Source organism: Cupressus sempervirens, chromosome 1 (genome assembly GCF_028749045.1).
Source record: "Cupressus sempervirens isolate cs-2001-9-10 chromosome 1, ASM2874904v1, whole genome shotgun sequence".
In the NCBI taxonomy this organism is placed as follows: domain Eukaryota; kingdom Viridiplantae; phylum Streptophyta; class Pinopsida; order Cupressales; family Cupressaceae; genus Cupressus; species Cupressus sempervirens.
The window spans coordinates 410,933,480-410,957,600 of NC_143118.1; positions in this window are offsets into that span (position 1 = coordinate 410,933,480).

The following is a 24,121-nucleotide window of genomic DNA, read 5'->3' on the forward strand; positions in this document are numbered from 1 at the left end:
TTCTCTGATTATAGGGGGAAAATTAGTCCATAATTGCATGATAGATTCGGGGGCTAACAGGTTAGTAATGCCTAGGTGTGTTGCTGATGCTTTAGGGATGAGATATGAGCCCATTGTTAGGGATGTGTTACAACTAGATGGGAGTACTGTCAAAACCGTAGGCATCCTTAGAAGTGTGGAAATGGCCCTACATGCATGCCCTGGTTGTACTGTGATTCAAGACATATCTGTTGCTGAGGTTAAGCCCTATTTTGCCATCTGTCTTTCGAGAGACTTCACTGCTCAAATTGGTGGATTCATATCTGCTGATTGGTATTACATGTCATTTAAGACCAGATATGGGGCCAATGCTTCAATAAGAGCAAAACCTCAAGCCCTTCACCACACTGAACCCTACACTCCCAACTTCATCAATATGAATTGCCCTATCCTAGAGGTGAACGAAAATAACATAGTAAACGAGCCTGTCACTTCCATAGCAGAGATTCCTAATTTCTTCTTGGATGAGTGGGAAAATACATGTCAGTTTGAACCTATTTCGAAAACCCTTGAGACAGGCCTTAGTACATATTGCGTAATAGAGAAGGAGGTTCAAGTTCCTGACCTTGTTAGGACTAATGACGACATAAATGGAGTATGGAGTATGTACTTTGATGGCTCAAGGAATAGAAATGGATCAGGGGCTGGTGTTATGTTGATCTCTCCTACACAAATAAGATACTACTTCTCTTTTAGGTTCCAATTCAGTTGTACCAATAATGTGGCCGAGTATGAATCCTTGATCCAAGGTCTCCTACTTGCCCAAAAGAGGGGAATTCAAGCCTTGAAAGTATATGGGGACAGCGAGTTGGTAGTGAACCAAGTGAGAAATCAGAATATCACCAAAAATGGCCTACTCAAGTCTTATAAACATAGAGTCTGGGATTTTCTTGAGGGTTTCAATGCATTTAACATTCAGAGCATTCCTAGGAAAGGAAATAAACATGCTGACAGACTTGCAGCAGTGGGTGCATCTTATGATGTGCCAGGGAATCTTGAGGAAGAAAAGAAACAACAAATAAGGGTAGTGGTGAGGCCTGCTGTTCCTGATAATAATACTCATTGGCAAGTGTTCGAGTCTGATGAGAAAATTGTGAGCTTCTTGCAGAATGAAGCAGAATTTTTAGAGAGAAATCAGCTAAGACTACAAGATCAATATGGTGATCAGATCATTCATCTCAGTTCCAACAAGCTACCCAAGGGTCTCATTACCTTGGAGGGCGTCTTTAATCCTGATGATCAAACAAGAGGCAAAGGGATGAATCTAGCTGTAGAAAAGGATGACCATGCCCTAGTTACTATTGCTGATGGAAAATCTCTTAACATGGGGAAGGTATGTTCTAAAGCTGAGCAAGAAGATTTCATTCATCTATGTCAAGAATTTAGTGATGTATTTGCTTGGACATATGATGATTTAAAAGGGTTTGACCCTAGTTTGTTTCAGCATACCATAGATTTAGTTGATAGGGTCAAACCAGTAAGGCAAAAATAGAGGCCAGTGAATCCCAAGATTGAACCTTTAATGAGGAAAGAACTATCCAAACTGATTGAGGCTAACATAATTTTTCCCATCAAACACTCATCATGGGTAGCTAACCTTGTCCCTATGAGGAAGAAGAATGGAGAAATCAGATTGTGTGTGGACTTTAGGGATCTCAATCAGGCTTCCCTTAAAGATCACCATCCTCTCCCTTCTATGGAGCAAATTCTGTCCAAGGTTAGTGGGTCAAGGAGATTCTCTTTTCTTGATGGGTTTTCTGGTTATAACCAAGTGCTGGTTAAAGAGTCTGATAGATACAAGACAACATTTACTACTAAATGGGGCACCTATGCTTATTGCAAAATGCCATTTGGATTAACAAATGCAGGTGCCACATTCCAAAAGGCAATGGAGGTAGCTTTCAGAAGATTAATTGGCAAGTTTGTCTTGGTATACCTCGATGATATAACTGTGTATTCCAAGAATGTGGAGGATCATCGTGATCATTTGAGACAGGTATTTCTAAGATGTAGAGAGTTTGGGGTATCTCTCAACCTAGCCAAATGTGTCTTTGCTACAAACCAGGGAAAACTATTGGGACACATTGTATCTAAGGATGGATTGACCATTGATCCAGAAAGGATAAAAGCAATACTTTCCCTTCCTCTCCCTAAACACAAGAAAGGGCTACAAATTTTCCTTGGTAGAATAAATTTTGTAAGAAGGTTTATTCCTAATCTTGCCACCATGGTGAAACCCCTTACAACCATGCTCAAGAAAGATATGGTCTTCTCATGGACCAAGGAGGGGAAGGAGAGTTTTGAAAAGATCAAGGCAGCCATAGCATCAGCCCCTACCCTCATGAACCCAAAATTTGAGAAAGATTTCATCCTCTACACTTTAGGTGGTGAGTCAAGTATCTCTGCCGTCTTGACCCAAACAAATGACAAAGATGAGGAGCAGCCCATAGCCTTCTTTAGTGAAGGGCTTAAGGAATATGAAAATAAGTATAGCTTTGTTGAGAAGCAAGCCCTTGCAGTCATTAGAGCCTTGAAGAAGTTCAGACATCTCTTATCCCATAATAAGATCCGTTTGTTGGTACCCCATGCAAGTGTAAAAGACTTCCTGTTAAACAAAGATGTCAGTGAGAAGAGAGCTGGATGGATCACTAGGGTAATGGAATATGATGTTGACATTCAGATTACCAAATTGGTAAGAGGAAGAGGATTATGTAAAGAAATGTTATCAGATCAGAACTCAGATGAAGAAGTTGCCATGGTGATAGCAGAGCAGCACGAGGAAAGGTACACTGACGGTCCAAGGAGCTAGATAAATGACATGAAGAATTTCTTATTAGGGAATGGATACCCTCAGGGATTGGACAAGACTAAAAGAAGACAATATAGACTGCAATCCATTCCCTATGTTGTGATTGACGATATCCTATTCAAGAGGGATTTTAATGGGACCCTGTTGAGGTGTGTTGAAGTAAATCAGGCTGAAAGGGTGATTAGAGAACTCCATGATGGCCCTGATGGCGGCCACTTCTCTGCAAGAACAACTACTATGAAGATCATGAGGGCTAGATATTATTGGCCATCTCTGTTCCATGATTGTTATAGGTATGTGAGGAAATGTGAGAAATGTGCTTTTTTCTCAGGCAAACAGAGACTTGCAGCTCTTCCTCTTCATCCTATTTAGGTGGATCAGCCCTTCACTCAGTGGGGATTGGATTTTATAGGCCCCATTAATCCTCCATCTAGTGCAGGTCATAAATGGATCTTGGCTGCTACTGATTATTTCACTAGGTGGACAGAGGCAGTTGCCTTGAAGGATGCCACAAATCCATCAGTTGTTGAATTCCTTGATGGAATTGTATCTAGATTTTTTGCTCCTTCTACTATCATCTCAGATAATGCCAAGTCTTTTGTTGGAACCCAAATTTGTGCATGGGCCATGAATCACAATATCTACCTGAGCACATCATCGAACTACTATCCTCAGGGTAATGGTTTGGCTAAATCTTCCAACAAGAATCTGATCAGAATTATGAAGAGGACAATAGAAGACAATCAGAGGACCTGGCACAAGAAATTAAGGACTGCTCTGTAGGCTGATAGGATAACACCCAAGAGATCTATTGTGAATTCACCTTTTGTGCTAGTATATGGTAGGGAAGCTAGACTCCCAATCTCATTGGAGTTCCCATCCTTGGAGTTGGCTCATCAGCTGGAACTGGTTGAAGATGATGCCATGTCAGTAAGAATGGCAGAACTAATTGAGTTGGAAGAAAAGAGAAACAAAGCCATGAAAACTCTAGAGATTCACCAGCAACAGATGAAGAGGAATTTTGACAAGAAGGCAAGGGCCATAATCTTTAGAGAGGGAGATTTAGTTCTCAAGTGGGACTCAGACAGAGCAAAACCAGGAAGGCACTCCAAATTTGACCCATTATGGAGTGGCCCTTATCTGATTTCCAGTTGCAAACAGGCCAACGCATTCCAACTAAGCAGGCCAAGTGGTGAAATTCTACCCATTCCAGTCAATGGGATCTATCTGAAGCCCTATTTATGAAGGGTTGTAAATCCATGTGCATAGTTAATCTAGTTGCTTCCTGCTGTTTCTGTTTTGCAATAAGTGCACGAGCACATGGCTCTCTTCGTGAGTCATTTTTGACATGTCTCACGCTGCTGAGGAGGTCCTATTTTTTTGTTGTTGTTTCCAATCATAGAAGCAGAGTTAGAACCTTAAGGGTTTTTAATGTTTTGATTTCCTCTTTAAGGGTTAGGGTTCTTTCAGCTCTTAGCTTTGTGCCTCCTGGTCCTCTTTCTGACTCCATAGCCCAATGGATCATTCTTAGGCACTGGTCATGCATTGAGCAGGCTCATGCCCCCTGCGAGTTGCCAGAAGTGTTACCTCTGGTTTTACCGCCAAAAGATTTAAATTCAAATCTGTGGCCTGTTCAACGGTTAGCCTAAAAAATTGTTATTTTAATGCCCCGACTCGCCAAAGTTTCTCTTTCGTCAGATTTTAGATGGATCGACGGTCGGTGCGATCTTGTCATCAGAAGTTGCACGGGAGATAGTATCAGTGACATCGTGCCCGATTGACACGTGTTTGGTGGGCCCGATGGGTGGGCTACAACGGAGGGTGAGTCAAGAAAGTTTTTCAGCATCGCAGGCGCTATGGTGCTATCGCACGCCAACCGGAAAATCTCCATGGCGACATAGCGCCTGGCGGAGATGCTCACGTCGGCGGGCGGGTCACGTTGTCGAAAAAATGTTGCGACGATCGAGTAAAGTTTGGCGGGCTGGAGAAAATAAACAGCGAGAGATTCAGACAAAATATTGGGCCCCATTATGTACCTCATCTGCCCAGTTGGTGGAGCCCAGTACCACGGCAGCGAATCAAAAGGAACCACACACAGATAGGGACATGTCATCAGTTGGGCGCTATGGCACTATGGGAATTTAGGCTCAATTTTCCCATAGCGACATGGCGCCTGGTCGACATGTGGTCACCCTGTGAGGCCAAGTCGCAAGATTGCCTGGTGGTGTTCCGCTGGGCCAGTAAGGAACCACCGCGTGTAACCAGGCTGGAGTCTCTATCAGTACGGTTGGCACAGTCAAGGTTTGTGATCTCCACCGTCAGATTTGATTGCATCAATGGATGGCACCATCTCACTATGGCGGAGATGCGCAGATATTATCATGGCGACATAGCACCCATCCGCCGCGTGGCCATTCTATGGATCAAGTCTCGGGTTCACCAATCAGATGATGCCATGTGTATATGTCAGGACACGGAAACCACAGGCCCAGTAGTTTTTAGGAGGGACGGTGAGTGAAGTACGATGTCGCTCTGATCATCAAATTTGCAAGGATCTACGACTGGCACTATCTCGCCATCAGGAACTGCCCAGACTTTAGCATCAGCGACATAGCGCCCGTGCGCCACGTGTCCTGGTGGGGCTGCATTTCATGCCGTCAGAAGTAGTTAGGGTGGGGTGACTAGCAAAACAACAGGAGGACGCCACGTATTAGCGAGCCTGACGAATCAATAGGAACAAAGGGTTACGGGAGGTCAAGTTCGTGACCGTCGGATGAGAAAAGATCAATGGTAGGTTCCATGTCACCTTAGTGAAGCTGCAAGATTTTTACCATGGCAACATCGCGCTCGATTGACATGTGTCAGTGGGGTCAGGTCTCGTCGGATGCATCATTGAGGTGGCACCGATTTGGATGGAGCCCAGTCATAGGAAAGAAAGTCCACGGCGAATCAGAAACAACCCCGTGTGCCGAGTCAGAACACAGATTTTTCAAGGGGCCAAATTTCTTGATACGACCAACGCATTAAGGGGTGGATTCTCCACCATCAGATCTGCAAAAATCTAGGGTCAGCGCTATCTTGCCATGGAGGAACTGCGTAGATTTTACAATAGCGAGTTAGCGCTTGGAAGACATGTGTCCTTGCGGTTCGGTTTTCGACGTGGCGATTAGCTAACGACCAGCGGTTAGATGATAAGGTTGGCACAGTTAGTTTGTAGGCGGTCAACCGCGGAGGGACTCTCCAGGTGGCAAGACAAAGGATTACGATTGGCCCGCATGGCCTAGTCGGCATATAAGAAATCGGGTCGGCTAATAGGCCAGTTTTGATTCATGAACCAAGATGCAGAGGTGATCGACGTATCTTGCGATCTGATCTTCGCGATCATTTTTGACCTACCAAGAATGAATGCAGGACATAAGGAAACTCCACCCATCCGGTCGATCCATCTACCATGTTAGGGAATGTTGTGGCACCGTTTCTATCTTCTCCAGGCTCTTCTCAAAAAGAAATGAGATTTCTTGGTATGTAGGCCAGGATTTCAATCCAGATCCCCGATTGGATTCTCAAGATGGGAAGTTAATGCCAGTAGGTAAGAAGTGAATGTAACGCAAAAATCTTTAGTTGTGCCTGATCTATAAAGGCAATTTCGTGATCTGTTCTCAAGGTTGATTCTTTCTAATTTTCTCTGCTACTGCTTGCAGACTTGCAGTGTAAAACCCCATTGTCTTTGAGCCATGTAATAGCCTGTATCATCTCTTTCAGCCATCAGTGTGAATGTACATCACTTTGCCTCCCATTGGTGTATTTTTGAGATCAATGATCTGCATACTGTATCTATCTTTGGCCTATTGGATAATACATAAGTGAAATCTCCTTTTCCTAGTGTCATTCGGTTGGTTTTTTCTGATCTGTATGTGATTATTGATCAATATAAGTCAGGATGTGTATGAATTTTGTATGTTATTCTTGTTTTGTAGTATATATATGGGCAGGAATGAGTCTGAACACTCTGTTTTGGTGCATCACCGCCTTAGATTAGACTAGGTAGATTTTCTTTGACGCTCTCTTTCTCCCTTTCCCTTCTGAGAATAGATAGGTGTGCCCTGACAGTAAGAGGAAGCCGGCCTTCTTCAGAGACTCAACCTCGTAGTTCAAGTCCTACAGCTTGGAGGTTGTTTCCTTGTTTCACTAGGTTGTCCTTGCTCATAGGCCTTGGACAAGGGTGCAAACCTTAGTGACAACAATACCCACCCTGGTTTTGCAGAGCCAAAAGAGTAGAAAACCACCCTTGGTTTTGTAGAAGTTTGGCCCAAATGGTGTGCACATACAATTGATAATAAGAATTGGCTAGTCTTTAGACTATGTATGTATTGTCATCTTGGTATTAAGCATTTTGTTGCTTAGTAGTTTTAAAACACCAACAAGTTTGTTATTCATCCAAATGGAAACCCTTGTAGGAAGACCTAATTGCAATGCAACAATTAAATGTAATGTTGAAATATAGGAGATAGATTCTTTTGGTTGAACTAGAAGATAAATCATCTTCTAACAAAATGACAGAGACTTTCGGTGAAGGATCCAAAGTACATCAATTCAATTATAGTCTAGTAAATTTAGGTGCCATCTTCATCATAAGTTTTTGAAGATAGTCCAGTATTTGTAGGTGTCATCTTCATCAAAAAATTTCCATGATAGTCTATTAGTTTGAGGAGTCATCTCCGTCACAAGTTTTCCATGACATACTTGTAGTTAGAGGTGCATTGAAGACCTTTTATCACTACATGAGCTAGTAGTAGATGGTGATTATTCATTATCATCATCATCATCTAACATAGAATCACATGAATATCATGCTTTATAGCCCACATGGCCTAGGTATTGAGGGTACAACTCCAAGCACTAAACACACTAGATTTCAAATTATTATCTTTATGTGTTGATGTTTAAGTTGAATGTTCTAGAGTTGAAGAGAGAAACACACTCAATTTTTTTTTCTTTTTGTTCTTTTTTTGAATATGAAACTGTTGTCTAAATGATACAATATAATTATGTATTATTAAAACAAAAATACAAGAAAAATATGATACCAACATAACTATATTTATAAATTTTTTTTTTTTTCATTATTATTTCTTTTAAGCTTTTACAACTACAGCTTCTGCATATACATTTCCTTTCTTTTCTTTCATTACTATAACAAAAAGTATAATAGTTGTTACAATAGACCAACATTCCAAATGATAAATCTGCATCTACACACTTTCAATAAAATGAAACAACAAGTACATTACATTCTTTTTGCAACTAGACTCTTTTTAACACTTATCATCAAAACATCACTGAGAAAAAACACTTGAGCGGAGACTCTCCCATTTATATTACACAACAATGGCTGAACTTTGGCATAAAAAATAATAATGATAGTAATAGTATTCACTTCCATCATCAATATTATCATAAAAACCTACAACAAAAATACACATGTACCTATGTAAATATGCTCAAAGAGAAATCCCTCTCCTCGACCATCAGAGATGCAGGTGTGATTGGAGGTCATGAATGGAACAACTTTTGAAGTCGAGCACATCAGGAAGAATGAAAGAAAGACAATATCAAGAGTTTTGAACTACTATTTTTCTCCCCCTATATTGATGCAAATGTAGGGCCCCCTTTCATATTATTCCCAGGGCTAGTAGGCATCATTAATCAAGTGGGTGGAGAAAACCTGAAACAAAATTGGGCTCAGAGAAAACCATGCGAAAATGCAAAGATAACCATGCGAAAATGCTCCAAAAATGTCAAATGAAATCAGGCACAAAAAATGTAATTGGGCAAATTTTTTTTGAACTTTGCGGATGTATAAGCCCTTTGTTGGTCAAAATTTTGACCAACACGAGTCTTATATGTAAAAAGAAAATTTTTTTGCCTTTACATTTCGACCACCCTAAATTTATTTAGTTGATGGTTGAAATTTTTGGTTGAAAAATGATGTTAAATGTAGTAGTGCCAAGATGTTTTGTAGAGAAGCTACGAATACAATAGTCTACACTATGAACAGAGTGCAAGTTAGGAAAGACACAAACAAGACCCCTTATGAGATGACGATATTTTAAAGTTTGATGCTAGAAGTGATGAAGGTATGTTTCTTGGTTATTTATTGAAAATCAAGGCTTATAGATGTTATAATATGATAACTAAGACTATTATGGGAAGTGCAAATGTGAGAATTGATGAGAAATTCAAGATACAAGATAGAATAGTTGATTACAATTCAGATGATGATGTTTTTACTAAACCAAGGAATGATGAAGTATTTCTTGAGACTAACAATGATTTGCATAATGAAGGAGAGCTATGGTAGGAAAAAAGCTTAGAACCTTCAGTAGAGCCAAGAGTTGAGATAGAAACTCCTACTTTGGGAAAGAATATCATAAAGAATCACCCATTTGAGAAAATCATCAGAAGTAGAGATAAAGGTGTGATGACAAGAAGCAAAGTCAATGAAGAACTATGTTTGATATCTCAAGTTGAACCTAAGAATGTAGATGAAGCATGCAAATATGATTATTGGAAGTAGGCTATAAAAGAGGAATTGGATCAGATAGTAAAGAATGAGACATGGAAATTAGTCCCCAGACCAGTAGACAAGAATGTGATAGCAACTAAATGGGTATTTAGGAACAAGATGAATGAGCAAGATGAAGATGTAAGGAACAAGGCAAGATTGGTATGTAAAGGTTACTCATAGTAAGAAGGAATAGACTATGATAAGACCTATGCTCCTGTAGCTAGAATAGAAGTAGTAAGATTATTCTTAGCTTATGCAACACAAAAGAAACTCAAAGTATATCAGATGGATGTCAAGTCAGCATTTCTGAATGGAGAACTTGAAGAAGTGTACATAGAAGAACGTGAATGTTGTCCTTTGATAGATGACAAGGAAATAGTATGCAGATTGAAGAAAGCATTGTATGGCTTGAAGCAAGCACTCAAAACTTGGTATGCAAGTTTGGACAAGCATTTGACAAAGCTTGGATATAGAAAAGTTATGGTAGATAGTAATCTATATTAGAAAGAAACTGATGCTGATTGAATGATTTTGGTAATATTTGTTGATGATATCATATTTGGAGGAATGATGATGAAAGTGATAAGTTTGTTGAAGAGATGAAAAAGGAATTTGAAATGAGTATGATAGGAGAAATGAAATATTTTCTAGGATTACAGATTGTACATAATAAAGAAAGAATCTTTTTTTCTGAGACTAAGTACTTGAAGGATTTACTAAAAAGGTTTGGTTTGGAAACATGTAAACCCATTAGAAAACCTATGGTAACTAGACACAAGTTATCTACAAAGGATGAGACACCTACTGTTGAGTAGAATAAGTATAGATCTATGATTGGAGGATTGCAATATCTAACTCACACAAGGCCAGATATAGCAAATGCAGTTGGAATTGTTGTAAGATTCCAAGCTGATCCTAGAGAAGTACATTTTGTAGTAGTCAAAAGGATATTTAGATATCTAAATTGAAAATCAGAGTTTAGATTATGGTATGACATATCTAATGATTTTACTCTAAATGCTTATATTGATGCTAATTGGGTAGGCAGTATGGATGAAAAAAAGAGCACCAGTGGTGGAGCCTTCTTTCTTGGAGGAAGATTGGTTTTTTGGCTAAGTAAGAAGTAGGATTATACATCACAAAGTACATCAGAAGTAGACTATGTTGCGGTAACAAACAATTGTAATCAAGTTGTTTCGATGAAACAGATGCTGAAGGATATAAGGATAGAAATTAGTGAACTTGTTGTCATACATTGTGACAACACAATCACAATAAATATGTCTAAGAATCTAGTGTTGCATTTGAGGATTAAGCACATTTCTATTGAGTATCATATGTTGAGAGAGAAAGTTGCAGAAAAGGAAATTAAATTGGAGTATGTGAGCACTAAAGAGTAGATTGTAGATATATTCACTAAGCCGCTTCCCAAAGAGACTTTTGATTATTTTTGAGGGATATAGGGGTTGTGCCCATTCCTACATTAAAGTAGATGATGCAAGAGTGCATCAGTCCAGTGTAACAAAGTACTATTATTGTCTGGACTGAATGTTGATGCTTCCTATATGAGGGAGTATCTGTGATGTATAGAGTCATCTAGGACTCTTGTTGGATGTTGTTTTGAATAGTGTCTTTGGACACTTGAGCTAGTAAGAATCAATTATTACAAGGTTTGATGATTGCTGAAACCTTTGACTTTGATATCAATGGGGGAGAAGTTTTGCATAAAAAAAATCATGAGAAGATCATGAGGAAGAACATCACAGGGAAAATAAAAGACAAGAAAGAACAAGTAAAACATGTTTAGAAGAAGTACAACATAGAATGATAGTTTGAAAAAAATAAAATTGAGGTATATCAATGGGGGAGAATGATTGATGAAGAGGATTTGAAAAGAAAGATTAACAATTTTGTTGGTATTCTTGGAACTAGACATTTTTCATCTATGTTGCCATCCATGCCAAAAGGGGAGATTGTTGGAATCATGAATGTTGATGATATTCCTATGGGGGAGTATTGTAGATATGTTACTATGATGATATGTTACATTCATGACTAAGTTTGTCATTGATGTCAACATAACAGTCTTCTGTGGTATTTGATAGAAGAAAAGTGGAAAGACCAAGTTGGTATGGTTGACTAATTGAGTATTCTTACTATCCGAGGTTATGGAAGATACTTCAACGTATCTAGTATATGTAGTTAAAGTTAGAAGAATAAATGATAAGTCTAGAAGAAGTTATGTAAGCTTTGGTGATGTTTGTTTTGAGATAGAGTTTACAGAGGCATGTTCTGGTAAGCTTGTTATACCTCTTAGTAGAGTTGTTATTATGAGAATCAAGGTTGAGGATATGAAGAAGATATGTTGATGATGACTTGGCTAAGTTTTCTCATCATAATATTATGTGTACAAAAATAAATTCAAGTTGTAAGGCAAAAGATTAATGTTATCGCTAAGTGTAACATGTTCTTAGTGTGGTCCTATAATGATTAATTGAGAAGGCCTAACAATAGAGTCAGAGAATTATTTTATGGACTCAGTATAAAGGAAGGATATTTTCCTTTATCATAAAAGATGGAATTTTATGAATGATAAGTGATAGTAACAGAGAGAGTAGAATGAAAAGTTGAGTAGAGCAGAGCTGAAGTGAAGGAAACTTTATTGTCGAGATTTTACTAAGTGATCTGAGGTTTGATATTTGGATTTGAGGTTTGTCACCTAGTCTACAAGGTCTAACAATGATTGGTTCAGTTGATAGAACAAAGGAAAGAGGAAAATAATAGTAAATTGCATGGTTGAGAAATGAGCTCTTCTTGTAGTTAAAATTGCATGTTTGGGCAGTGGGCTCATCTTACATACATTGTAATACAACTCCTAATAGGGTTGGCACAACTCCTAATAGGATTAGCACAACTCCTAACAGGGTTGGAATATCCTAATAGGGATTCAAAGTCTCCTAAGAGGGACTCATATGTACTGAATGTTTTAATAGACTCCTAACAAGGTCCATCCTCTAACAATGAATACTTATATTAGTACATTATCTTGTGGGCATGATTCCCACTAGGAATTTCCCTATGATCAAGGGTTTCCCTAGTTAACATATTTGGTGTAATTTCTATGTACATCTTATTATGGTTGCTGTTTACTTTGGTTGAATGGTTAAGTTTCTTTAACAAAGATAAATGTTTTGATTGTTGGATAACTCATTCACCCCCCCTCTTAGTTATCTTGGTGGAATATTGTTTCTAACATATCTTCTTATCATAAATAACTTTTATCTATTTTGTATCCAATGTTTATATGGTACACGGGATTATCAGTGTTGCAAGGGTAGCAAGTTAAAAGTAAACCTTATTAGTTATTTCATTATTTTCTAACTCCATGAGTACGCTCTAAATTGTTGAGTACTCTTAATTTTTAGTGCTGGTTGAGTACTCATAATTTTAACTCTAAGGTAAATGTAGGTTAAGATACATTTGTTACATGTTGCTAGTGCTATAAAACTATGCATTTTCTTTACAGAGGTGTTAATTTCTAATTAAATACTTTTTGCAATTGAATTTGGCAAAAAAATATGTTTCTTTAAGATATCTTAACTTTTAGTAATTTCTCTATTACCAAGTTGAAAATTTTGGGTTTGTTGAGTCCTCTTTGAGTCTGAGTCTGCATGTTATGAGCTATTTGAATGAATATTTGCCTTGGTATCTCCATTAAAGTTTTATTTTCCATGCTATATTTTATGAGTTATCTAGCTCCAATTACTCTTGTATATATTTTGTTATGGATTTATGAAATTACAAATGATTAAGAGGTTAATCTTAGGTCTATTGATAGGCACACATTTTTTGATTTGATGATATACCTAATCCTTTGGAATGTATTACTTTATATTTTGCATAACGTCATCACTCCACCTGGATTGACAAAAAGGGAATATATTGTTAAAACTTCCATGAAGGGAGAGAGAGACAAGGGGCAGACTCATATTCACAACTGAATCTGGATTTGAAATGACATAAGATTTGAAATGCTTAGATTCATGAATACACACTTAATTAGTCCTTCAGATCTTTGTGGTGCACATAACTATTCCATACGACCATTAACAAAATTCCTTCCATGAGGCTGAAGGAAAATTTAAGTCTTGTTCAGAAGATTTGACAGAATTCATATTGTTGTACCAAACCTTACCAGACTATACAGACAACCATAACAGAGTCAAACAAAAGGCAACAAAGGAAAGGAGTGAAAATAAGATCATAGAGCTTTTCTAGAATAGGAAAGAATTAGGATGCTAGCTTAAAACAATGATAAAAATAACATTACAATCATGAGAGAATATTTCTCCTATCAAAGAAGGGATCGCACTAAGAAAATGCAAATGAGAATATCCACATGAAATAACACCAATACGTCTAGTTTATCTTTTAAAAAAATCCTTAAGCAATCAACTTTTAAGTTTACATCACATTAGAGCCAGCTTCGCAGATTGAAAGTTTGGGGATAAAATTTAATGTTTCAACATCTATATATGCAAGTATAATGTAACACCATTCTAGGTAAAACTACTTTGGAAACACACACCATCATTTACACAAACAAATAGCAATGGATGAGAACATGAGAACATAATTTACCATACATGCATCATGAGGTAAATTTGGACTCATGTGATGTCTCCACCTATTGAAGGAAATCCATACTCATCAAACAAGTGCATCAAATCACCAAACTATCCATATAGATCCCCAAATATTTTGGCTGGAGCCCTTAATTGCAAAACTATGTACTCCCACATAAAAATTTGTTCTACAGTATAACAAAGCTCACCCACTTCATAAGAGTCCAATAAGAATCACCTATTTGTAGGATGCCTCCAATTACAAGGTTTAAGAAATGAAGCAATTATATGAACCATAAGAGAGTCCCTAATTAGGTCATTCTATGAAAATCTCATGTTAAGCAAGCATCAACATGATTTATAGTCTACAATTACATTTTGATGCAAGCCAACAGGAGGTTTCTATTTTTTAAGTAGTCTTTTAGCACCCTGTGCATGGACCATATTCCAGGGGCTCATTCTCCTACCTTCATTCTCAAACTAATCCAAAGATATTTTCCATACAATATTACCAAGGTTTCCTATTGGATCTCTTGCAACCACAACCTAGATCCACATGGTACTCAGTCGATCATATTCATGTTAAAAGATAATCAATATGTTAGCTAATTGACAACATAATAAATGAAGCTAGGAAAAAAGTCATTATTTCTCTGTGGTGAAGGTGGACATCTGATTCAAGAGATTCATGAGACATCAAGGTAGAACATAGTTGGTAAAATATATCACTTGTAAGAGATATCTTATAGAAACCACATTTCATTTATACCTAGCATATCAATAGAGAATAATAATAATTATGAAATTTTATCCTCTTATGCCTGAGAGCATGAGAGAGAGAGAGGGGTTTATGAAAAAAATAAGATAGTACCTTTCCCATCCTAACAAGGAGAGAAGAGGTGGAGGAAGGCCGACGTAGAGCTTTTCCAGAATAGGAGTACGTCTACAATGGCTCTCGTGCTAATTCTTACATCAAATGGCTCCCATGCATGCAAACCACATCCAACCAAATCCTCTAGTCAAAATAATTTTTTTGACCAAATCGAGCAAAAAAAACAAAAAAAAGAATTCATAGGCCAATATGGCCTTTGGTCAAAAATTTAGGTCAAAAAGGGAGAAATTTACTAATGCATACATACAACGCTATTCAGTCATCTTGAATGCTATAATTTTTGTGCAATCACTCTCACTACAAACTTAATCAATGGATCAATGATGTTTGAAATAGACATGCCACATCCATTCCACTTGGCCTTGGTGTTTGTCTCAACAATGTCTTTATTTTGGGATTGCATAGTCTTATTTTTATCAAATGTGGGGTATCTTGTAACCGCATGAATAATCTTCTTCATGATTTTTACTAGTCCATTCTCCAATCATAAATCTATGTCACAAATTTAGCTCAGTACAACCTTGATCCGTTCAATTTTAAAATTTCTTAGAAAATCTAGGGCTTGCATTAATCCTTTCCTCTCTATAATCTTAAACTCATGCTTCAATACTCCTTCATCACACAACTTCTAGTATGCCAAAAGCATTTCATAATCTCCTACTTCAGCAATTTTACACATGTAAAAACTTCATACTATTGGCATCTCTAATTTTTTATGTCTATTAATGTCAAACACTTAGTCATATATAAGTCAAAGTTAGTCGATCATCACTGCAATCGAGTTACTCTATATAGGATGAGTCATGTAAAGACTTGTAAATAATCATGTATAAGCTTAGCTCTATAGGATTTGATCAAGTCATTGGTCACATAGTACTTATAGTATAAGTTGAGTACAATGAATACCGAGTAGACATAGCACATAGATGTTGAGTTATATAGAAGGAGCTAAGTAAGTTAAGGCTGAGAAACAACATGAAGAATAGTTATGACTGAGTATTAGAGATAGTATGTGTTGAGTAATACATAGAAATTTTTTTCTAAAATGGTACAAAATTTGAGGTAAACCATTTTGATTTGATATGAAAATGAAATTTAATGATCATAGAGTGTGTTATGAAGATTGTTACACGTTCTGACATGGATTATCAATCCCTATGATGGATGAACAACCAATTAAATGAAGATGCAAAAAGGGGAAGTGTATTGAAGACTCTATAGATGTATTTAAATAGGAAGATCCAAACCCTATTTTGATATACATCATAGATGAGAATGTGAAGTATGCAAAGGAAGTGAAGTATTGTGTGAAGGAGTTAAGTTTTGGATGTTGCATGCAACATTTATGAAGAATAGAATTAGTGACCTAATGAAGCACTGAAGGATGATGTAAAAATATATTAGATTAGAGATTAAATCAAAGATTATAAAGAGGAGATCCATAATCAACAATTCTAAGTACAGACTAAAGGATCAGGTACTGAATCAATTTTGATAGATTGAATAAGGGGAAATCTCTTAACATAGTAGTTTTAAGAGACCTTTTTAAATCTCCTAATATAGTCCTTACTTCATTGTATGTGTTAAATCATTTAATCAAGGTAAGACTTAATAGTTTTATATAGCTTTTCATAGAGAAGACCCCACATAGTGTAGATCATTAGAAGTGATCAAAATTGTAGTCCCAACAGGCTAACTTTGTTATTATAGTAGTGAATATTTGTGGGTGTCATCCCACCTTAGTTTTACCTTCACCTAGAAGTGTTTTTGGGTTACCAAATATTTTGTGTTATGTGTTTACATTTCATGGTTGTGATACTTAGATAGATTTATTTCAGCATTTTATATTCCAAGTTATGTTATGCATAAACTAGATATGAAATGGTTAATATGGTGAATATAGTAAAGTTGTTTTGAAGGATAAATTTTTTATAGATCCTGATTCACCCCCCTATCAATATCTTAGTTTCCAAATAAACTTCCAACAATTGGTATTAAAGCACTAGTTCTCTTGAAAGAAGTCTAACATCATGTGAGTTTAGATCTTGGAGATGGAGGCTTACAAATTGGGAAAGGTTATTGACAATCAAGTGATTGACATCCATCTCATACTATAGTAACTTGAAGAAATAAGAGAGGAACTGAAGAAATCCATAAGAAAGAGAAATGATGTGGCTATTCAACAAAATGACACACTTTATGAAGAAGTTGATACAAAAAAATTTCTTGACACTAGAAATTCCAACGAAAGTGATGCATCCATTGTAGATATATTGGAGAAGAACAATATCCTGAATGCAGAAGTTAGAGGATTGAAAAGAGAACTTGAAATCAAGTAAGTAAGGCGATGTGAAGTGATCAAACAAAAGAAGAAAGATAATGAAGATAAATTTGTGGCTAAGGAAGAAAAAAGACAAATGACCATCAGACTTGAAGAAAGGTCATCTAATTTATACAAGATTACAAACACTCAGCTATGCATGATAAATCAACTGATGCTTGCAAATCAAGAGCTAAACAAGAAAGGCATGGAAATAGAAGATATGAGATCACAGAGTGGCCTACTCAAGAATGAGTTAAAATATAAGAAATAAATTGTGGAAATGATGAAAAAGCCTAGTGAAGCAATAAGATACTTTGAAGAATTGATGAGATCACCTTGGTTATCTAGAAACAATTTTGGATTAGGACATATAAAAAAACAATCATCTACTAAGAAAGGAGAATCATTCAAGAATGGAGAGATAAGGAATGCAAAATCAAAAGGAAAACCTAAATGCTATCATTATGGAAAACTTGGACATACTACAAACATTTACAGAGGAAGGAATGGTATGCAAAACCCTAAACCTAAGTTTACTAGTTACTATTTTTATTGTAAGAAGTAAGGACACCAAATACAAAAAAGTAGATGAAGGATGAGAAATACATCTATTGCACCTAGATTTGAGGGATATTGTTACAATTGTCAAAAGTTTTGACATAGAGCATATGAATGAAGATCACAGGTAAAACCTAACTGGACAAATAGAAGGAAGGACAATGCACCTAAGAAATTTTGTTATAATTGTCAGAAGGTTGGACATATGAATAAGAACTATAGGACTTGAGCACCAGTACCAAATAATTAACACATAAAGGGGAAAATAAAAGTAGATTCTGAAAAAAAGAGGAGTTGAATCAAACTTGGAAGAAAAATATGGAAGCTAAAAGAAGTGGAACAAATAAAGTTAAGACCACCCAATTCACTGGAGAAGGTAATCACACCATCTCAAATTGATCAAGAAAGGTATGTAAAGAACTGTACACTTAATGAATTATCTTACATTAGTTCCAAACATAGATTGTGCAAAAGTTCATATCTACATAAGAACAGATGCATTAGAACAGATCTATGGAAAGAACAATGGAAAATAATCATTTACATTTTGGGTGTAATGCATTAGTAAAGTTGTCTATATTGACTAAGCATTGCAATATGGACCAAGTACCCCCAATGACCAAATTGATGTATAGGCCAAGTTAGATGGAATTGACTGAGCTGTATAATGGAGACTAAGTTCAAAAGTTTAGTAATGATCGAGTCAACTAGATTCCACCTAACAGAGGACACAACATTTATGGAGACCCTAACCTAAATGAATGAAGGTATATATCAAGAATTTGAAGAAATTATAAACACCTTGCATTAAGATTTTGATAACATAGAACAATTTGAGAGATTTGAGCAACTTTCAAAGTGATTTTAAGGTGATTGAAGGTGAATCAATAGTGGAAGAGTGATCAAGTACTGATTTCCTATTGTGTCGAGTTGTTTAGAAAATAAAGTTTCATAACCCTAATATGATAAAATGTCATCTTCATCATCTGCAACAAAGAATAAAGGAGAAGAGGTAAGGAATATTCAATTGGAGAAGAGTGACACTTTTCTTTCACCTAAGTATCATGCTATACCTAAAATTTCTATGAAAGGAGATTCAATGGGTGCATTACCATTGATACCACCTAAAGTCATTATGATTCACAATGTGAGGAATTTTTATATGTACAAAATTGGTGAAGTTGGAGAAAATGATATTCACATAGCATATGAAAAAATGTGTGATGAAGGAATATTAAAGGATCACTTTAAAATTGTTGAGAGGAAAGGGTTAACTCATGCCCTAGATTTCCTGAGAAATTTCAAAATTAAATGGATTAAAGTTGTACTGAGCATAATTCATGATATAGAGTTGTGGTTAGAGAATGGGTTGATCAAGATCACAACAAAGGTGGTGCATATTGTTACTGGGTACCCAACATTTGACAAGAAGAAAAAAATCCACTGTCAAAGTAAAGAAGCAACCAAAACAAATACCAAAGTTGAGTGGAATGGATGTGGCATGTCTATTTCAACTACCACTGATCCATTGATCAAGTATGCAATGAGAGTGATAGCTCATCAATTTTATCAGTCAAGCTAGCTGAATAGTGTGTCGTGTATGGAAGTTTATTAGGCATGGAAGATTGTGATGAAGGATCATGAATATGATCTTGTCGAGTTACAATAGTTGCAACTAGTAGAGAACCTGACATCAATCAAAAAAGAAAAGAATTTAATGTACCAGTTTGGAATATTAATTATGTATATTTTATTTTACACTCAAAATTATTTTCTGGTTATTGGGAATGTTGTGTAGGAACAAGACAAACCTACAACAAGGAATATTAGTGAGTATATAACACAATCGAGAGGAAACTCTGAGAATATTCTAGATGGATATTTTGAAGAATTCATGAGAAAGAGATTAAGGATTCTTGCATCCTTAGTTATGAAGCATTATAATGATGTATGTTTACTAGTTGACACTAATAACACATTGCATAGGTAGTTAAGCTAAGAATAGCTTGGCTTAAATGTTTTGGCTATGAAATTGAAGTTGATGACTTGAGTACAACCATTACTACACTAAGAAAGGAAGAAATTGATGCAAAGGCCAAGCCCTTTGGAAAATTTGAAGAAGAAAAAGATACAATCATAGTAGATATCAAGACTATTTCCACTAATAAGAAAACAAAGATAATTATTGAAGACCTAGAAGGAAAGCTAGGCACAAAAAAAGGGAAAAGAACCTTTAATGCTAACACAAGGTCTAGGAGAAGATAAATAAAATGATAGTGATGCTAAGGAAGAGGAAGAGAATGTAGAGAAATAGGGAAAAGCCTTAACACTTGTCACCCCACCTATAAAGAAGGCTAAATTAGTGAAAACCACAAGGCCTAAGGTGAGGAAGGTTGAAAAGAAGATAATATCCAATCCCCTCTCTCCTCCTACACCACAAAGACTAAGGACTAGGGAAGAAACAATAGTTAGTGTCAAGCCACTAGTCAAGAAAGGAGTGGTAAAAATCACATAACCAAGTGGCACAAGTGCAGTGAAGAAGAAAAAGCTAGCCACTATAGGTTAGCCAAAGAGAAGAAGGCTAGTAAATTAGAGAGAAGTTGAAGAGGAAGGTTCAAAGAGGATTGAGTCTAATGAACTTTTTCATCACCAAGTCATTGTACCTGCAAAGTCAAGAACTACTGATGAGGTATGTGCCAACATCAGAAGCTCTACATGCCTATCAAGTTTCAGATATGTAAAGTATGAGACATTGAGTAATGATGAAAAATCTAAGGTAGAGGAGGTCATGATAGAAATCATGGCAGACAATAAGCTAGCACCTATAGAATTGGAAAAGAAGTTTCTAATTGAATTGTATAGTAGACTTGATAAAAAATGGAGACAAGAAACTAAAATCAAGAAGTAAATTAGAGAAGGCAAATCGGCCAAAATTATGTCGAAGTTGAAAAATAAGAAAAACACAACATTTTTGGAAAAGCGTAGGAACCACTTTGTTCCTAAATTTAGAAAATTTACGATTCTACAAAATAAGATTGAGGCTGTTGTATAACAGAATGAATTTCTATAGAAGAGCATTTCTAGATTAAGTACAAGAGGAGTTGAACAAGAGAAAGAAGCATACACTATAACCATTGAAGATGTTCAAAGTCATGGAGAAAGTTCAAGTGTCCCAAGCCCACAGGGAAGTGTATCACCCATTCATGATACTACACTTAACACTCTTACATTGCAACAAATAAGGGACTATCCAAGGAATGAGGAATACAAATCCAAGTTGTTGGTAATAAAATGAAGACCTTAGAGGCAAAGGAACTAGAAAAGGAGGAAGAATAGAAGGAATTAGATAAAGGAACAAATGTAGAGCCATCTATTATAGGTCAGACATGACCACATGTCTTAGGACCTTAGGATGAGGGAAATAAGGAGACTAAATAGATAGAAGAAAAAATAAACAAAGTGAATATTGTGTTGAGGGCTACCATTTCTATTCCAAGAACTATAATACAAGTGAGACTGAGTGGTGTTTACCCCTCACTTACTCAAAATCTAGTAGTGATGAGAAAAAATACTTCAAAGACAAGAAAATGAAAGAAGAAATAAGATAGTTCTCTAGGTAATACTATTAGTCTACATCAAATTATTGAAATTCCAAAATGGAATTTATGCAATCTCACATTCAAACAAATTGTCATCATTCAATATATCTTAGCAAGAAAGAAAAGACAAGAATAGATGAGGAGAGAACAACAACATAAACATGCGTTGCATGATGTCAAGGACGTATTTTTTGATGCCTTCGATATTTAGACCATTGATGAACATTCCCTTGTTATCTCTTAGTTGGTGCATATTGTTGAAAAATTCAACACTAAGGATATTGAGGAAAATGAAAAACTTATGGCCTAGTCTGAGAAGAAATTTGAAAAGAAAAAAATAAAGAAAGTTTCTACCATCATTGCAGTGAGAAAAGTGGAGTTATAGGCACTTGTATAGAATTTAGAAGAACTTGTGAAGAAGGTACAAGATCTGTACAATGTTCTTTGTGATGTGCCAATATTTATAAATGAATTTTAGGAAAACATTCAGAGGATTCAAGATGACATTAAGCTATCATGAGGTTCTATCTCTCAATTAGTTGAATCAAGATCAATGCATTATAATAGACTTTTGTTTACACAAGGGAGGTTGGTTGAGCTAATAAACAACATATAGTAGAATGAGGGCCAAACTTATCTCTATCCACTAAATGTTGATACCTCACTTGGAGGTTATGCAATGAGAGCTAACTTCAACAAAGGATCTAGTTCAAGGAGATTATAATCTTTCAATTGCTGATAGCTTAATTAATTAACTTGGTAGCAAATCTAGAATTAAATATTCATGTTTTTAAATTAACAGGAATCACAATGGATCATTCTCTTTCCATGATCAATCAAACCCATAAACCATTCATTGGAAAATATGGTTTGATTCCACCTACTCCACCCCAACATCAAATATAAGTGTTTAAAACAAGGGGGATATACAAAGAGAACTGAGAGGGGATATATAGGAAATAACTCAAGGGGATATATATGAAGAAAAGATACAAAGATCTGAAGCTCCAAAAGGCAGAAGTCAAACAAGGTATGAAAAAACTACAATCAAACTATTTTGAGTTATGTAAAGTATGCATTGTATATTATACTGTAATAGATAATTTTGAAGTTCTATAAGAACAAAGTCATAGGATTGGGGGGGTACTCTTATTTTTGTACTGTAAATATGTAATTGTGACAAAGTGATTTTTCCACTAATATCAAAGGGGGATATTGTTGGTATCTCTAAGTTTTATTGTCTATTAGTGTCAAAGACTTAGTCATATATAAGACAAAGTTAGGCGAGCATCACTCTGACCGAGTTACTCTATATGGTCTAAGTCATGTAAATACTTGTAAATAATCATGTATAAGACAAGCTCTATAGGAGTCAATCAAGTCATTGGTCATCGAGTACTTTTAGTATAAGCCAAGTATAGTGAATGCAAAGAAGACGTAGTACATAAATGCCAATTTATATAGAAGGAGCTAAGTAAGTTAAGGTCAAGAAATAGCATGAAAAAAATTTATGACTGAGCATCAGATACAATATGTGTTGAGTAACATCAAGAGAAAAAAGATGTATGGAATGGTACAAACTTTGAGGTAAACCATTTCGAGTTGACTTGAACATGACATTTAATGATTGTAGAGTTTTTTGTGAAGGTTGTTACACATTCTGATGTGGATCATCAATCCCTATGTGGGATGAACAACTAATCAAATGAAGAGGAGAAAACAAGAAGTGTCTAAAAGACTCTATCAGCCTATATTTTCACCATGTTAAAAATTCTAAGAACCTATAGTGAAAATCTAGTTTTCATTCTGTGTAGTTAGGGTTCACAATTTTTATGTACAAAGTATTCCCCTAGAAAAACCATAGTTTCATAATCCATATTCATATTTTCATGTTATAAATGCTCCTTGTTTTAAATAATGTTTCACCCTCTTAAAAGATATTTGAAATTTTTCGCTAGTCTGTTAAGCCCTTAAATCTTTTATGATATGATGGTGCAATGCAGTTAAATGATTAGTGTTTTCTTGGTTGCTATAGTTTATTGCAAATGGTTGATTTAGACCACAAAAGTGCAACTCATTTTGTAAATAGCTTCACACGGTCAAATATGAAGTTAGAATTTCAAACAACGACCACACAAAAAAGGAATTCATGCTCAATCACTACCTTATTGAGAGAAAAAATATGGGACACCTAGAAGCATCTAAAAGTAGTATTTATGTTTAACATAAATTTTATGGTGCAAAGGTGTGACTAAGGTTAAGGAGGTTATTTGTAGCTTCACAACTTAAAGCCAAAACACTTAAAGTGATGGAGTAACCTGGCGATCTCTTTGATCATATAGTTGCATGGCTAAGGTTATAGTTTGATAGAAGAGCCACAATGATGCAAAAAAGTTAGCGCGGCATTCAAAATTGCTTGATATCTCATTCACAAGGTCTAAAAGGTAACAAGAAATACAAGTCACGTCCTGTCAATCAACCTTGATCGCATAGTCATATGGATAAAGGAAACATTCAAAGTGTATAAGATTCTTGGTCACTTAGTCACATTGTTAAGAAATTCAAATAAAATAGAGACTGTGAACTAGTGAAAAGATTATATTTTTGGAAACAAACTTTGATCACTTAGTCACATGGTTAAAGAATATAGCTAGTTAGATGGCTATGAGCTGGTGAAGTAGTCAAAGTGATACATGAAATATTTGATT